The sequence below is a fragment of the Polypterus senegalus genome, chromosome 18 (genome assembly GCF_016835505.1).
Source record: "Polypterus senegalus isolate Bchr_013 chromosome 18, ASM1683550v1, whole genome shotgun sequence".
NCBI lineage: Eukaryota > Metazoa > Chordata > Cladistia > Polypteriformes > Polypteridae > Polypterus > Polypterus senegalus.
The window spans coordinates 36,708,037-36,727,566 of NC_053171.1; positions in this window are offsets into that span (position 1 = coordinate 36,708,037).

Genomic DNA, 19,530 nt, shown 5'->3' on the forward strand with positions numbered 1-19,530 from the left:
GTTTAAAGGAGCATCACTAAAACTGAAGCAGCTAGTCCGTCCTTTTATCTATTCATTTTAGATGTTTGATTGTGTTTCTGGTTGTCCTGTGGTATAAATCATTCAGCTGGTGTCGTAATTGTATAAATCAAAAGTTGAGAAGTAAAATGAATACTTCAGGGTACTGGTTATTGACAATGAGGAACTACTTATCCTCAGAAGTGTTTATGCAATAAATAATAAGTGGTATAATTATAATTTACTTAATGAGACCCCAGAGGAAGTCTTTAGTGACGTCCGCATATTGCTGGGTGGAGCCCTTATTCCTACCAAGATTAAATGAATGAGGTGCCTGACTGGGTCACTAGACTGGGTGTGGGACGCTCATTCCACAGCTCAGGGTGTTGTGCATTGTATCTTTTGTTATTTTATTGTTACTGGTATATGTTGATAAACACTGAGTTTTGAGGAAAATGTATTTCTTTCAGGCTGAGAGATCAAAACTTGTCATCTCATATCCTAGCACATTTTTTTTCAAACAGTTAAAATTAAGTGAAGAACGCAGTTAAGGCTTTACATGTGTTCTCAGAAACATCAGGGTTAGAAATAAATGTGACAAAGCGTTAGCATTAAAACATTGCTAATTAGATCATCTCTCTGGTATGTCAGGGAAGAAGTAAATCGTTTGCTTTGGATTTGGAAAAAAACATCAAAAGAAAAAAAAAGAGTACTAAATGTTACACTTTGATCCATGTTTAGAAACTGCTTATTCCTCTACAGATTTGTGGAGAGTGTGAGCATACATTGGCAGCCTGAGGCACAGGGTAAGACCCCATGGTGAACAAGGCACCAGCTCATCTCGGGGTATGCAAATCATCAGCCCTGAATCACTAATTCACGTAACACACACACACACACACACACACACATAGAGAGAGAGCGAGCGGTGGGAGTGTGTGCAAGATACAGACTGAGACACCCGGAGAATGTGACCGCGATGTGCCGCGATTCGCACTCTGGTCGCTGCACTCGGAGTAGTGATATAGCAGTAGTGGCACGTCTTGTCACATGTGCGGAGTTCAGTGAGACGCTTCCTCGCATGTCTGACCAGCTTACAACATGCTGGCCGTCTCTGTTAATGCAGCATCACTGGCCACTGTTTCACCATGTTAAATGATTTTACAATACAGTGCAAAAGTCTGAGGAACCTGAGATATTTTTCTGTAAATTGTGTTTGAAATGTTTATTTTTTGCCTTCTGCATTGTTGTTTCAGTAGAAAAGAGCATACTTCAGATTTCTAAATAATTAAATGTTACTGAGAAAAGTCTGTTTTTTGGTTAAGTAACCATTTTTCATATGTAAAGCTGATTACTTTGTAGGTAGATAAAAAAGGTTAATGCTGTAATGAGTTGATGGAACCAAATTTATTAACTGAAACAGAAATGCATGTAGAAAAAAATCAAAATTGGGTAAAAGCCTATGGAACTAAAAGTTAAGGATATGGCAGATGTGCACCTTAAATTTCAACTCGTCGATTATTACATCATGGCAAGAAGATACAAAGTGAGGTCTCCTCCAAGCAGAAATTTCACAGGAAGCTGAAGATTCAAGATGTGTTTTTTAACTCTTTATTTAGAATCATCACGAAAGTTTTGAGTTTTGGTTTGTTCCTTGTTAGGACGCTACTCTCTGAGCAATTGACAATGGGTCACCCTAGCAGAAGCGCACATATTGGGACAGCACCGCTTCTGGTGCGATCAAGCAGGATAGTTCAGTCTGCCCAAAATTAAAAGGTCATGTTTGTGTGCTGTCCTGTTTAAAAATCATTTTCAAATCAACTGGATAAAGGACGGAGGATGGATTCTGAGCAGAACTTACGGGAGGTGATGTTTAGGCCAATCGAAATTGATGACAAAAAAGAACAGCAAACAGTAAATAAAGCAGTATGACACAGACAGGAGGACGGAGTGACTCACAAGTGGCCACTCTTTAGATTTTGTGCTGTAGACCAAAGCTTATTCAGCTACGTGTGTTCCTTCGTAGCCGCAAGATGGACGTGTGAGTGATAAACTTGTCAAAGGAAAATGTTTGTTTGATCATTGAGGTGTGCAATCTCCACCACCACGATCCTAGGAGGGGATTTCTCATTTCCCACATGTCCACAGTACAGTTGAGCTGTGAGGTCGAAATGCATTGGAATTGTGAAAATGAAATACAATATCTACAATAAAGTGGATGAAGCATATTATTTAGATAAACATACAATAAATCTTTCAAATTTTAAATTTCTAAGAGTAGGCCAAATGCAGTTTTTACATTGCTTGTCTTGACCATGTCTAGTTATTTTCTTGATGGTGGATTCAGATGATCCTTTAGAACACAGGTGTCGAACTCGGGTGCCGGAGGGCCGCAGTGGCTGCAGGTTTTCATTCTAACCATCTTCATTGGTGACCAGTTTTTGCTGCTAATTAACTTCTTTGGCCTTAATTTTAATTAAGTTGACTTGGACCTCTTACTTGATTCTTTTCCCTTAATTAGCGATTTGAGATAATGAGACGCAAAACAAGCCACTGTGTAACCAGCTAACCAAAGTATCTGAAAATAAAGAAAGGTGGAGGTCTCAGTAAGGTCACCAAAACATTTTAACTGTGTTCTTAGAAAAACAGACCATCCACAGTTTTGGAAATGTCTGCTATGGCAGAATGAGAGCAACAAGAGGCTATGGAATTAAATAACGGGTTTAATTACCAGCAAGAATTGACTTGTCATTAAGCAACTGGATGAAGTGATATTAGTTGGAGTTTGACACTTTAGTTTAGCTGGTCATTAATTGGCTTTCATGTCTTATTTCTGTTTGGCTGCCCTTTAATGGAGAAAAATCAATTTAGAGGACTGAAGCCTTAAAATAGGACTATTAAAATGAAGGGAAAATATGTTAATTAGCAGTAAAAACTGGTCACTGATTAGGGAAAGGGTTAGAATGAAAACCTGCAGCCACTGCGGCCCTCCAGGACCGGAGTTCGACACCCCTGCTTTAGAATAAAGCCTGTGGCAGCCCCCAACTCCCCTCACTTGTTATATTTGCCTTCTTTATCTATTTTTAATGCCATTGCAAAACAAAATGGTGACAAGTGGACTGGACTCATGGAGATAAAGTTACTGTACTAAAACACCTTGCCCAGAAATGATGAAACTGCGTCACATTCCTCTAGTTTCAATGTTCTGGTGTAGCTGACGTAACCTAAATGATTTTTGAGGCCTTGATGACTAAAAGGAGTCAGTGATGGGTGTGGGAATATAGGAATCGATCAAATATCTTCTATATAAACGTCTACGTGTGGAAGTGTGTGTGTCTGTCGGGCCCGGAAGTGAGAGCTGGATTTAGGGTAAGGGCTCCACATCCGAGGAAACGGTAAACTCGCTTAGCTGCTAATAACACAAGCGAGGCCAGCATGTTGGCAAAATGAATCCTTGGAGAGAGATGCCCTGAGTAGTTCCTTTCAATTACCAGATATCTCTACATTTCATTTTTTTTCTGATGATGTCAATAGTTTCTAGGACCCCAGGCTTTTTACAGCATGGGCTTACACAGCTAGTTATGAATAATTACCTTAATAAAATTCATTGTATGCAGGGCCTAGCTAAACCAAAGTGAATCTTGTACTGAGAAAGTAGATTTATAAGCAGTAATGTATGCCCCTCATGAAGCCCCCAGAGAACTTCAGAAGGCGATGCTAACCTCTTTATGAATGCTGTTGCACATTAGTCACTGGTTTGTTAATTCTTAATAAACAAGCTGACATGTCCAGCGGCTGCAGAGAGAGCTAAATGATCTGTCAATGGATCCCGATTCCTTACAGACCAGGAGATGAGAGCAAAGTTAAAACGTGAGGAAACTGACCGCCATGAATGTGCCACTGGCACGCACTGAAACGCACTCCTTAATAGCAGAAGAGTGCATCCTGCCTTGGGCTCTTTGGAGGAAAAATCATTTTTTACAACACGCACACGTAGAAGCTGGTCTGCAGACACTGGCCTGCCAGATGTAATCCATCACTCTTCTGTGAGATCAAAAGGCTGCTTAATGGAGGCTGGTTTTTGAAAGGCGGTAATTAAATCTGCCCAAAATTAAAAGGTCATGTTTGTGAGCTGTCATGTTCAGATGCACTGTTAAAAATTATGTTCCGATCAAATGTTTTTGCTTCTGGTGGGAGCCAACAGGATGAAGGACCAAGGATTCTGAACAAAACTTAGAGCGGAGGTGTTTAAGCCAATTGAAAATGATGACGATGAAAGAAAATAAAACGGTAAATGAAGCCATGTGATACAGTGATGACAGAAGAGTGCAGTGACTCAGAACAAAACCAAAGCTTATTTAGCCATTCGTGGTTCTTCACGGCCACAGGATGGACATGTGGGTGATGGAAAAAGTTTGGTTGATCCAAAAATTCCCCCAAATCCTACTACTAAGGGCTAGAGAAGTGGCACTTTGATAAGAATCACTCCAAAAACGAAGTCATTGGTTACAGTATCATGCAGAATTGTTGCTGGCACGAGTCATAAGAACAAAATCAACTGGCTTACGTTACGGAGGAATACAGATTGTATTTCCGTGACCTTCCCCATGGCGCTTTGTACCACAAGGTGCTGAAGTGCATTTCTTCTTCTAAGAAGGAGTCCCGTAATATCTCACCATAGATTCCCCTCTTTGTTTCCAGCACAGAGTAATCCAGCCAGTTGATGGCAGTGTGTGTTTGCACAGCCTCTCTGAACTGGTCACTTGTTATGGGAGTTGCTCCCACAAACTCCAGTTGCATACGCAATTCCTTCCACCGTTCTCAAGCTGCTAACCACCTCGATGTGGATGTCTGTCAGCGCAGACTCCAACAGTATGGACATTTACAAAGATCTATTGAGCACTTTGGCCATGTTGCAGTTAGCCTCATCATCCCCTGCTAATTCATTATGAAAGTCTCTTTTTTTTCTCAGATGCCAATAAATATGTCTGACGGTTGACTACCACCACGCTTGAAGAATGGTACATCAACAGCACTTGAATGACAAGCATGAGCAAAGTTCAAAAGGGTGCAAAACCACAAAATTACGTGCTGTGCCAAGACCAACATTGTAAGACCAGAAATGATTTATAATAAAAATGCATCAATAATTTTGTAATGGCCATCATATGTGAAAGACAGTCGCCTGTTTATTTTCTGTGACTGCCTGGTTTAGTACTGGCATGACTGGTTACAATTAAGAACCAGTGCTAACCACGATGCCTTTACTGAGGCTCAACTCTCAATGGCCCAATTAACTTAAAATGTAAGTTTTCATCAGCGAATAACCCGCATCACCAACACATACAGGGAGAACGTACATCTCCACATATGGTGACCAGGCCAGGAGTTGGTCCCAGGCAGCAGTGCTAACCACTGTGTCATCTGCATTCAATGAACAGGCCTTTGTAATACTTCACGGTGGGCAGTGCCAGTCCCGGAGTGGCTGCTGGTTTTTGTTCCACCCCACCTGCTTCAGGAGAAGTGAATTGTTGCTGGTGAAGCACCTGTTGCTCAAGTGATGTTGTTCTGCTTCATTCTAGTTGTCTCACTTGTTAAGATTTTCAACCCTATATTGCTTACTTCAGTCTTAACCTGCTGTTCTTAATGGCTCCTTATTAAAAATAAGATGCAAACGACAAAGGCACCAGCAGTTCTCCATTTAACTTGTTTCCATTCACACCTCTGTGGATTCATTGTGATCCATGTGGTTTAACATTTGGAATGAAACTGAAAAGAAAAAAAGTGAAGGACTGAGAACTGCTCGTTTGTTTCAGCCTTTAAATCATTTGGATGATAGCCATGGAAAGAAAGAAAAAAAATCTACAATACACAAATGAGCTGACATGGCAGAGTTAAAATACTGTCAGGCCACAAAATGAAATAATGTCTGATACTGGCAAGGATTGATTTCAAGTTCAGCAGCTGGGTTGGATGAAAAACATGCAGGCCCTCCAGGACCAAGGCTGCTCACCCCGCTCTAAATGAATACGGATCATTTTGACATGAGAAGACCCTTTTTAATGGACATTACTACAGAAGATCTCCTCTATGGGTTCTAAATATGTTCTGTAAAGTACACCTCATCGCTATATATATATAAAATCCAGTGTCTGTCTGTCTGTCTGCTTTTCACGAGAGAACTACTTCACGGATTTAGATCAGGTTTTTTTCTATAATCTGCTCGAACATTCTGGTTGATTTTGCGACTTCTGTCATCGCCCAAAGTATCACAGTTCGCTTGCAGTACTGATTTATTTGCGTGAATCTGAGAGACACGCAGCGGGCCGAGGGGAAGGGGCTCGGTCCTCTTCACTAATGCACCAGCTTCGAGGTGTACCTTACCTCTGCTTAGCTAGCGAACGAGAGAACTACTTCACGGATTTAGATCAGGTTTTTTGCTAGAATTTGCTTGAACATTCCAGGTGATTTTGCGACTTCTCTCATCACGCTAAGAATCATAGTTCGCTTGCTGGAGTGATATATTCGCGTGAATCCAAGACAAAGGCTGCGGGCTAGAGGGAAGGGGAAGCGTAACGTCAGGAGTGGGGAGCCAGGCGGGGACTTCCTCACTGTACTGTTTTACCACTACGCGGGCAGGACCGGCTACTTAATTATAAATTAAAAGTGAATTCCCCAATACCCACATCCTCTACAAATACAGTCATTTGTAGCATTTCAACAAATGTTTTTAATGACTGTTGGTTATAGTGGAATTGTTCATTCATTCATGTTCTTATTCCAAAAATATCAGGCAAAAGGCAGGAAACAATCTTGGATGGGAAAGCAGTAAATCTCACCGCAAGCTCAAAACACTCCGACTCAGGGACCACTTTAGAGACACCAGTCAACATAACCTGCACGCCCTGCAGTTAAAGTTGGGCAAACCAAGCACCATCTGCAGGACCAAGGCCATGACAATGATCAAGCCAAGTAGCTGCAAGGTACCAGAGCTAACCACCGTGCCACCAAGCGAAGGGGATTATGTATTTGCGAAGTACATCTACCAGGCATAGTGAACATCTTTTCCACCTTTGGTTATGCTGAGTTATAAAAGGGAACCATTGTTGATCACGACATGTACCAACATCACCGGAGTCTCCATCATTTACTATGAATGTAATTATACCAAAATGTGATCTGGCTTGTATCCAGCTTTACTTCATATGCTAAGGCTCTTATCCAGAGTGACTTACAAATCACAGCTTCACAATTTTTTACATGTTTCAGACATTGAAGTAACAGGAATTTGAGTTTGTCACTCAGAGTCCCATAGCGAGTCAGATTTGCACTTTATAGTCCATTCCTTAGGCAGTAGGCCATACTACCAGTACCAGTGCTAGGTTATTTTACACCCTAGGCCAAGTTTATTAGTGCGCCAAGCGACTGTTCGGTAGCTAACCTGTGTGGCTGGGAGACACTAACCCCCCCACAATCTGCATGCCTAATTTGCCTTAATGGTGGCGCTAGCCCTGCATATTGTCTGCTACCAGTTATCATTTGATATAAAACCTTCTGGTACTGAACACCAAACCAAAGCACTTTAAAGGCGTAACACAATTGCTCCTGTTTTTCTGGCAGGTGAATTAACTCACTCACTCACTCAGAATCAAAGTCTGGTCCTAGTGCACTATACTGCCTGGGGTCACACAATTTTTGGGGAACTCCCAGTCTACACAGAATTGTAAAGAAGGATGACAGACTGGTAAAGGCTAGAAATGTCTTTACTCAGGATTACACAGTGCTGCAGTCGTGGGGGCTGAACAAGTCACCATTTCTTTTGTGTCCCCAACACCTTAAAAGCTAGGCCAGAGTGGCTGACAACATTTAACATGGTGCCTTTCCAAAGTGATGACCATCCCAAACCTCTTTAATGGTACAACAGTTGTGATTATGAAGTGAATCTGACTCTGTGTGATATGGGATTGTGGGTGTGTTCCTTATGATGGAACGACTCCCCTATTTTAGGATGCATTCCTGCTTTACACCTGATGCTGCCAAGACAGGCTCTGGCAGGAAGCAGCAAAAGGATACAATTAGAATGGAGCATAAAATATTATTTATCTTGACTTTCAGAAAGCATTTGGTAAGGTGCCACATGAGAAGTTGGACATCAAACTAAATGAAGTGGGAGTTCAGGGTGATGTTTGTAGATGGGTGCAGAATTGGCTCAGACACAGGAAGCAGAGGGTGATGGTGATAGACACCTCATCAGAATTGGCCGATGTTAAGAGTGGTGACCAGCAGGGGGCAGTGCTAGGGCTGCTGCTATGTTTAATATATTTAAATGATTGAATTGGAATACTGTGGTGGGCTGGCGCCCTGCCCGGGGATTTGTTCCTGCCTTGTACCCTGTGTTGGCTGGGATTGGCTCCAGCAGACACCCGTGACCCTGTGTTAGGGATATGGCGGGTTGGAGAATGACTGACTGACTGACGGACTGACTGGATAGGAATATAAATAACAAGCTGGTTAAATTTGCAGATGATACCAAGATAGGTGGATTAGCAGATAATTTGGAATCCGTTATATCATTACAGAAGGACTTGGACAGCAAACAGGCTTGGGAAGATTTGTGGCAGATGAAATTTAAGTTAAGTAAATATAAAGTATTACATATAGGAAGTAAAAATGTTAAGTTTAAATACACAATGGGAGGTCTGAAAATCGAAAATACACCTAATGAGAAGAACGTAGGAGTCGGAGTGGACACTATCAACTGCCAGACAATGTTCAGAAGACATTAAGAAAGCCAACAGAATGTCAGGTTATATAGCACCTTGATGGATGGATAGATAGATAGATAGATAGATAGATAGATAGATAGATAGATGAAAGGCACTATATGATAGATAGATAGATAGATAGATAGATGAAAGGCACTATATGATAGATAGATAGATAGATAGATGAAAGGCACTATATGATTGATTGATTGATAGTTAGATAGATAGATAGATAGATAGACAGATAGATAGATAGATAGATACTTTATTAATCCCAAGGGGATATTCACATACTCCAGCAACAGCATACTGATAAAAAACAATATTAAATTAAAGAGTGATAACAATGCAGGTATATCAGACAATAACTTGATGTGTGGAGTACAAGTCCAAGGAGGTTCTGCTCAACCTTTATAACACACTGGTGAGGCCTTGTCTTGAGTACAGTGTGCAGTTTTGGTCTCCAGGCTACTAAAAGGACATAGCAGCGGTAGAAAAGGTCCAGAGAAGAGCGACTAGGCTGATTCAGGGGCTACAGGGGTTGAATTATGAGGAAAGATTAAAAAAGCTGAGCCTTTACAGTTTATACAAAAGAAGACTGAAAGGTGACATGACTGAAGTGTTTCAAATTATGAAAGAAATTAGTCCAGTGGATCGAGACTGTGACTTTAAAATGAGTTCATCAATAACACGGAGATACAGATGGAAACTTAAGGGTAAATTTCACACAAACATTAAGAAGGTTTTCTTCACAACTTGAACTGTAGACGCATGCAATAAACTGCCAAGTAGTGTGGTAGACAGTGTAGGACTTTAGGAAATTCAAAACTCGACTTGATGTTATTTTGGAGGAGTTAAGTGGATATAAATGACAAGCTTTGTTGGACTGAATGACCAGAACTGTCTGTATTGTTCTAATGTTCTGTTGTCTCCCGGGACCCTGAAATAGACTGTAAGGTTTAGATAATGAATGAATGAACAGGTAGTGAGCAGCCATACTTAACACCTTAATCCTCAGGCCACAAAGCATTTTGAGAGTTGAAAAGAATGCAGAAGGGAACACTTCCTCTTCTATTGCTGCTCAAAACCATGTGACTCTTGGTCCCACTAAGAGACATACTGTAAATTTGTTATGAAGAGAACCCCACCCAGTCATTGTAAGTGGTAAATTTGTTTATATGCCTTAACATTTGTCCATGCAATGGAAAAACAGAAATCCACTCGAAATGTGTACTTCCCTCTGCCCCATTACATTGATTAGAATTCAGTCTTTGTAGGTATGATGAAACTGAATTTACCTGGCTTTCCTCCATTAATTAAAGGATCCCTGCTACAAGGTTCAGACCGAGGGAGTTTCCCTTTCAGAAATAGTAAAAGCAGAAAGAAGTTACAGCATAAGGTGCTGTCCCTGGTGTGCCACCTTCTTCTTGTGCTTTTCAATCCTGTACTGGTTCAAACCCTCACCTACACTCCCATCAGCAGACGGTAACTCTGCCGTATGTCTCACCCCAGGCATGACAAAAGCAGAAGCATTCTTTGATTATTTTCATAATAACATGGACAAAGTTTATTAACAACACAGACTCCATTCCAGGGGATAAGCAGTGATGAATGGAGGAAGAGGAGCTTTGCAGCCTCTGCATGTGTCCAGCAAGTGATAGTAGAGGTGCAGACCTTAGGAGCTCCTTTGGGTGGCACTGCCCTGCATGTGACGCTCCCACACACACACACACACACACACACACACACACGGCTGTGATACAATCCAGCAGCTTGTTCAGCTTTGCAGAAGCTGGCCTCTTTTTGAGGAAGTGCTCCACCTCTTACAGTTCACTTCTGTCATGACTGTTGCAGAGTATAGCTCAACTGGTTTTATTTTTTCACTTCCTCCAACAAACCCCTGACCTCACTGAGCCTCCGCCCACCTAGAGCACCTGCATATGACGACAACATCCTCTTGGAAATCAGAATCTAAGTTTAAAAGTGTGACCACGGGGCAGGGCCGGCAAGCCTTCAGTTAGATGTTCTGAGCAGCACGCTCCATTACGTTCTCTGAACTGCCTTCTTTTGTCACTTAAGATTTCCTGTTCAGGGCAGCATTGCGGTCCAGTGGCTGGTGATGCTGTGTGTGACAAGAGCATTTCTCAGCTTTGTCACTGTGTGTGGAGTTTGCTTGTTTTTACTGCGTCCTCAAGTTTTTCTTCCCATATACCAAAGACACAGAGGCTATTTTAATGGTGATTTGTACTGACCCCAGGGCGGACTGGCCATTTGGGCAATGCTCGGTGGGCTGAACAGACTCTGGTCTGTTCATGGGCTGGCTGTTTCATGAAATAAATTTCATGTACTGGTTACTGTTTGACATTAAAATCTATTTTCTAAACTACTAAACATTATCTGTCCGGTACTGCGATTTATACAGTGCTATATAATATACCGTATTACGTCATCAAGTTGTTTTAGTTTTAGGAGGCCATCATCTATATGCTACACCGATCCCTCTCCCACTTGGACAGAGGCAGTGGTGCTGTTTCTGGACTTCTCTAGCGCCTTCAACACCATCCAACCTCTGCTCCTTAGGGACAAGCTGACAGAGATGGGAGTAGACTCACACCTGGTGTCATGGATCGTGGACTATCTTAAAGACAGACCTCAGTATGTGCGTCTCGGGAACAGCAGGTCTGACATTGTGGTCAGCAACACAGGAGCGCCGCAGGGGACTGTACGTTCTCCGGTCCTGTTTAGCCTATATACATACATGTTGGTTTTGAAGTCCAGTCCGCTCCTGACTTAGCCAGTGTAGTTGTCTGCTGTAGTGTGCTGGTTTCCTCATCTCACTTCTTCCTTGCACCTAATGCTCCTTTGTCCTCATCTAAAATTACCCAAAGATGCTCACTTTTCCCTCCCTCAGTTTGCTCTTCATCTTTATTGATGTCATGGCACTCCAGTAGCCCCACAATTCAACCAGGGTCAGGAATCCTCCGAATGACCTGAAGCTGATGTAGAGCGGTTGAGTTTGTCAGCCTCTGCAAAGCTCCCTCATTCAAAATGGCTAGGAGTTCTTGACAACTGTTCCACAGGCACTTGGACTTCAAACTCACGTATTAAAGTGGATCCAGCGGGTGGATTCTGGAAAATGTTCTGAGGGGACACTGCTGAAGCTGGGTTTGGTGCCAAGCTTAATCACTGCTTGGGTTTCGTCCCAAGTCCCAAAGATATGACTGAGCGGGTCTATGTGTGCACACTGTTCCTGTCATGTCAAATTGTGACTGTGGTTTTACAACATGAATGAATAGATTTCCCTGTGAAAGCTCAGGGATGACCCTGCTCCATGTAGAAGGCAAACAGGCGGGCGGTTGATCTCAAGATGTCCCAATCCTGTTCTCCTTTTAAACTGCTATTGCTCCTTTTGGCCCCTCTGAAGAGGTCTCATATCATTAATGTCACACTTACAGAAAAATTTCCAGTCTTAGGCTCTGTCTCCCTAGTTTTCATTATCTTGGTGATCTGAGCAGTTCGTGATTGAACGATATGTTCACTGGAGTGGAATGAATGTTGTGGCGGGTGGCCGGATCCCATGCCCGGCCGAGGGAGCAGCCAAGGGCTCCTCAGTATCTCCCCCGGGACGCTTGGTGGCAGCCTCCCTGGCTCATGATGGTGCCTCAGTTTCCTGCAGGGTTTCATGGGAGTTGGAGTGCTGCCCAACCCTGTGGGGATCTGGGGTGGCCACCAGGGGGGGGCTGCAGGGATCCCGGAGCCAACTTGGACACCTCTACAGCCCTGCCCGGAGGTGCAATTAGCACCAGCTGATTCAGCACCTGGGTATAAAAAGGGCCTGCCTCCCTTCAAGAGGAGCCAGAATCGGGAGGAAGAGGATGAGGTTGCCTGGGAGGAGTGGTGGTGCAAGGTGGAGACTTGTTGGTGTGGAGTTAAGTGCTTTTGGGACTGGGTATTACCTGTGGGGTTCACAGGGAAGACGTGCCCCACAGGTGAAGAAAAAGAAAAAGTCTTTGTGTGTTGACACGCGCCTCTGGGTCAGTCTGTGCCGGGTCGGGCGCAATACAGCGCCTTTATCACAATGTCTACTCATTGTGCAGTTGTATCTTGGGATGCTCTCACTTATCACAAGACGGTGCATTTCGACATGTGGAGTCTTCCATGTCTGTGAGTGGCTCCTGACGTCAAGCTGGTACTTCCCATCTGCCTGACCACATTTTCAGTTAGTAAGAGTGAGAGGAGCAGTTTTGGTATCACATTAACATTGGCATTATCTGTTAAATATCAAGGGGAGTCTCGGAGTCTGGAAAACCCCTGAGAACAGAAACCTGTGCCATTGGTACTGCCAGGCAGACTGCAGGTGGGGTAAAATGTCATTGCTCATACCAGTGGCAGCATCAAGATTGGCAGAAATATTTGAAGTGGCACAACGGTGCTGGCAGGGTGGAGGTCAGAAGCCAAAAGGGTTGTAAGGCCAATAAACTCTAGGACTTCCCAAGAGCACCATAAAAAAGATCGCCAGAATGAACTCTGATTCCTAAATAAAGCCCAGAAATTCCACACTGAAAAAAGTATAACATTGATGTTGTTCATTCAACGTAAATTTTCTCTTTCAAGCAACTTAAGGTTAGGAATTTAGTGTTGTAGCTTGAAATATTTGGTTTCAGATCTCAATCAAAGTAAAAAAAATGTTTGCACCAAAGTAAATTATGGTGGAGGGAATAAACATCCATCCATTTTCTAACCCGCTGAATCCATACACAGGGGGTCTGCTGGAGCCAATCCCAGCCAACAATCCTGGACAGGGTGCCAACCCACCACAGGACACACAAGCAGGCCAATTTAGAATCGCCAATCCACCTAACCTGCATGTCTTTGGACTGTGGGAGGAAACCCACGCAGACACGGGGAGAACATGCAAACTTCATGCAGGGAGGACCCGAGAAGCAAACCCAGGTCTCCTAACTGCGAGGCAGCAGCGCTACCACTGTGCCACCGTGCCACCCAGGAATAAACATAATAATCCTATTTCAGTTAACCTAATATTTTAGGTTGTTGGTGTGCTGTGTTTGAGAGGCCTTTTCTATATTCTTCCGGTCAAACTTTCCAGCGTGATGTCTTTCCAACTGCCAAAAAAGAAGGACAACTTAAAAAATAGATTTACTTCAGTATAAAACAAGTGAAATGCACCCAATCACTCTAAAATGATTTGCCTCAGCTTACAAATTGTGGGCTCAATAAGGTAAAAAGAATTGTATTGGTTCACATTGAAAATATTAAGTGTGAATCATTACCTTACTTTTTTCAGTGCAGATTCATACATTGATGAGTGACCCCAAATCTACCCAGCACTGAGCTTTGAGCTCCTGCACTGATCAGCTCAGCCAGTCATGGTGGTGATGTTCTGGGTCTGCTGAGGAACCTGAGGAAGAGACATACCTCAACTTTATTCTGTTACTGTTCTACTCCAGCAGAAACAACTGAACCAATCGAATAACAGAACAGTAAAGCAAGTTGGACGCCATAGCTGGCTGTCTAATGTACAGCACTGTAGGTTACAGATCCAAAGCTGAGGGGGGCACTGAAGAGGTACAGACACAGTGGACAGTCTTTATTTTGAGGTGTCACCGCCAGAGCAGGAATGAGACTCCAGTGTGGTCATTGTGAAGAGGAGGAATTAAAGGCCTGTGTCACAATATGCACAGCCCAGAGATGCTACACTGGCAACCCAGAGTAATGCTGGGACAGAACAAGTGGCAGAGTACTTGCCGGATTGCAAGGAGGCCAGAGAGAAAATGGCATTAGGCCAGAGTAGTGGCAATTACTTGGAGTAGTACTTAGGGTAAAGATACCAAATCAGAATGCCAGTGATGGCAGATTTTAAAATTTCCCGGCAACACAGGCCTCAGCAGTCACAAAGGAGGGAAATCAAGCTGCAGTACAGGGTGGAAATCTTAAGGTAGACCACACGTAGAAGGCAGATCATTAGAAAGATTTTTTAGCCAAAATTGTTTAGGCAGACAGGAGATGAGTCAGAAGTGAGGCTACATTCAGCATGAAGACCCAACATCACCAGGTGAGCAGATGACTGCAAAGTAAAGGGAACACAGATCATCAGGAAGATGTCAGGCTCAACAAAGAGAGGTGGTGATCTGAAATAAGTCTACAGATTGGGCCATTTCATAGCATAAGTGATATTAGCAATGGCTTTGGGTTCCATGCCCAGTTGGGCCCTCCAATAGGATTATTTGGCATGCAGTATACTGTATACGCCACAATAAGAAGCTGCTAGTGTATGGAGTAGTAGGAAGACACAAAAACGAAAGAGGATGAACACTCATAGTGCAGGGATGGTGTGCCTTAGCAAAGTCTGCTAGGCCGACATGCATGGTGGTGAGGTGGTGGCATTAAAAGACACAGTCCAACTATAGGCATATTTAAGCACATCCACCAGATAACTGGATCAACATCAGCTGGCACTCGGATGCGACTGAGGGTGGTATACAAATGGCTATAGATGTGCCCAGTGCTGCTGAGATGCAGTGGTGAGGGTAGGGGCCGCTTGTTTCCTGTATTTCTAAATCGTTTTGCAGGCTCACAGGCCTCAAATGAGAATGTGTTAAACACAGACTATATATTCAGAAAATAATGGAAACTCCATTCAGACACAAACTTGGAAGCTCGACTGCTGTTAAGGAAGACAAATTTGAGGCAGACACGTGGCCACCTTGTTTCTCCTCTGGCCTAGTATACTGCATTCTCTCACACATCTATGGCCTCTAATTCTGGACTAACTTGACAATTTGCATGCATACACATACTGTATATGTTCCGAGTCTTGCAGACCAATCTTTCAACTTCACTGGTGGTAAATTACCTCCACAGATCAGTTTCCTCAGGAAAAAAGTGTTGGGTGACAACTGGCACGAAAAGCAGTTCAGACAAGAGACAGATGGGCCGAGGGCCATAGGGAAATGAATTATTAACTAGGAAGGAATGGAGGCTGGCAGGAATATGAGACGCTGGGACAGTCAGCACTGAGATCCAATGTAAAACTGCAGGTGTACAAAATCTTTTAGCGTCAGACTACATGCTGCTGTAGATACCTCCATGATCTAAAACGATCAGTCTGCAAGACACGAACAATACAATAGCTGACATTTAACAGGATCAGCCTATGAAAGTCTAGATATACTGTATGTAAGAAGATCAGTGAAGAAATGCTTAACTAAGATCGGACAGGACCAGCTATAACAGTACTAAATCGAAAGCAATTGAGGCTTAGTAGGATCACTTTTTAATGCTCCACTTGAAGCTGCAGGCTTCAAGATTTAACTTTTTCAGTCTTCAGTACAGTAAAACTACAAGCTCAGGATAACCCTTCATGACACTAAAGCAATAGCCTTGTGCGTATAAGAACATCAAGCTGTACAATGCTGCAAACTTTGGAAATTTGACACATTTATCCTCAAAGATGTTGAAACTATAAGTTATGAGAGCAAACAGGACTAGTTTTAAAGCACTACAGACATGGTCTCTTACATCTAGAATGACCACGTTACAGTATGCTATGCAAAAGGGACAATCTTTGACTTCCCAAGCAGAAGCCTCAAAAATGCTAATATACATTCTCTGAGATCTAGCAGGATCAGTCCCTTAGCTTACTTAACCTACTGCCTCTGAGATGATAAAGGGTCAGTCCTTGATGCACTAAAGCTTCAGCCTCAGAGATCTAACCAGCTCAGCCACTATAGGGCTAAAAGCTTACCAATAAGATCTAAATAATGAATCTTCTACATATTAAAACTACAGGCTCTGGGATCTAATAGAGTCAGTCTTCAGTAAACTAAAGTAACAGGTTCTAAGATTTGATTAGTTCAACCTTTAAACAGTAACATTAAACCCATGAGTGCTACCAGGATTCGTCCATCCATCTTCCAACCCACTGAGTCTGAACACAGGGTCACCTGGAGCCAATCCCAGCCAACACAGGGCAGGAACCAATCCCACCACAGGACACACACCAAGGCCAATTTAGAATCACCAATCCACCATGTCTTTGGGAGGAAACCCACACAGACACGGGGAGAACACGCAAACTCCACACAGGGAGGACCCAGGAAGCGAACCCAGGTCTCCTAACTGCGAGGCAGCAGCGCTACCACTGCACCACCGTGATTCATCTACAAGATAGTTATACCAATTCTTCGGTCTAACAAGGTCAGTCTTCAATAAACATAACTTCTTCAGAGGTTTAACAGAATCAGCCAACAAGATGATAAGACTAGAGTCACCTATATACTGTTTATTGGGTATCAGCTCTAAAATGTTGCAGCCTCCCAACTCTAACAGAATCAGTCTACAGTATCCACGATAAGACAGAAGCAGTCTCTGAAACTTCTGAAATGTCACAGTCACAGACTTAAACTCAAAAATGCTATAACATGAAAGTTTTAAGGCAATCCATTTACAAGGTCTTCAGTCTTTTAAACCTCTCTGTCTACGGGCTAACAATACCAATCCGTAAAGTCTGAAGCAACAGATCCAACAGGAACTCTCTTTCTGAGAAGATTTCCTGAGGACCCAAAGCTGCCATAATGAAGAGTGGATAGAGAAGATTTGTAAAGCTGTTTACTAACTAAGGTTTAAAAAAGCAAAAGGGCACACATCTGATTCACGCACAGGGAAGACATGATCCATCTGCAAGGAAACTACCAATGATTGTTCAAACACTATAAGCACTTTTGAGAGTTTCAGTCACACTTATAGACTGGTCTATTTTTTCATTGGACTTTTTGATTTGACCGTCAGATGACGTTAATGGCAATGAGTTCACTTCATAGCTAATTGTAAGCTTTGACAATTGGGAGGCATCGATTACTTCTGAAAGGTTTTGAGACAAGATGACCTTAAAGTTTTATGGATACTCCTAGAGGTTCCTTTGAAAACTTTAGTGCAAGGCCTACTATTTATTAAACTAAAATGCATATCTTCTATTGGCGAATATCATCTAGTATTCATTCCTGGTCTTTTCCTCTGGTGATATGTTAGTTCGATTTCTGGAGCCATAAAGCTGAGGACAAAGGCATCTAATCTATCCTGGTTGTCAATTGCAAGAATCTGATTTGTGGATCTGGGACATCCTCAGTAGTCTCCATACAAATGCAAGATCAGAATAAATAACGGGTCATTTTCTTTTCACTCTTGTCTGAAATCTCATGTAAACAGATTCATGTCAACCTGACCTTGCTTCATTTTGATGCAGTGCTGATTCCTAAATGAGTATTTAAGATACAGCTAATTTGCAAGACTAGCAGTCATGGGGGACCATGATAGAATGACAGCCATGGGATAAGTGAGTGATTATGCATGTTTGTCAGAGTCATTAGAATTAAAATCACATAAATCAACCAGTTGCTGCCTCTTCTGTCAAATGAGCAATTTATCCAAGTGATAATTTCACCTTCTGTTCATTGAGAAACTGAATATCAAACTGTTTAATGTAACTCAATGGCATTAATTCAATGATAAACAAGGAAATGTCTGTCAGACAGCACTGCAGGAAGGATGAGCCAACAAATCAAGGCTACAATGCACTGACAATCCAGTAGGGGCCGCTGGGGTATACCCCATTATAACACGTGGACCAGCTGTTCTCCAAAGACAAAAAAGCTCTTCACTTAGCAGGCCTTCAAGACTCAAGCAGTGCAGATAATGCCTTCCAACTGTTCATCCTTTCAATGTATTTTGGTTTAAAATAAGATTTCTCAAAGATCTGGACGGATCTGATGTCTCAGTTGCCAGGCATAGTTGCTCATTTACAATTCTTTCTGCACATCACAGGTTAGTTCAAACTTCAGACTGAAAAACTAAACTAAGAGTCACTAATAATGCGACCAGAAAAAGGGAGCAGAATAATTTGGTGAGAAAGCCGGGGTGGTGTCTGGAGGACAGTGGAGAAGGAAATTCAAGTCTCAGTGATGGGCCAGGGTCAATAGCAAGGTGGCAAAGTAATAGCATTTACAGATTAGCCCGTGTTAGGTGCAGAACTAATGGAGCTGCAGGCCTCACAGATCTGCCAGATTCAGACAACTTGATCCTCTGAGATCTATCAGAATTTCACTTAGAGATGTGAGCTCTTATTTTATCAGACACTGTCACTGAAAACTTGTAGAACAGCAACATCTGTCAGCATCAGACACCTAAGAACAAATACGGCAGAGTTTTTTTAAATGAAGGAACTGCAAAAAACTAAATTCTGTCAGACTCGGAAACTAAGGCAGTGGAATTTTGGACTTCTCAAGTCTGCCAGCCTCCAATGCTGCAGGGCCTTATCAGGATAAAATACCAACTAGTATTGTTGCAGGTTTCTAAGATCTGGTAGAAACAGACCTTAAAGCTGCAGGCATCTGAGGTTGTCAGTTTTTTTGACTGCAGACAATACTACTACTAATACTACAGCTGCTACTATTACTGCTACAAGTACAACAAAATAACAGAATTATTGGCTTTAAAATCAATCAAAATCAAACACCTATGACCGTTGAGCTCCAGACTTCTGTGATTACTCAGCCCTGGCAGCATGGCGATGGACCTAAAACTGGGATGGTATACTGTTATGGGTCTCTAAAATTGGTCAAGATCAGCAATGAGATAACAGAGCTGACACTGAGGTGGTGGAGTGGTGGTGTGTCTTCACATGCTGCCAAAATCAGACACCACAATAACAAGAGCTGAAGAATAATAAGATATTTCTGATTCAGACCCTAAA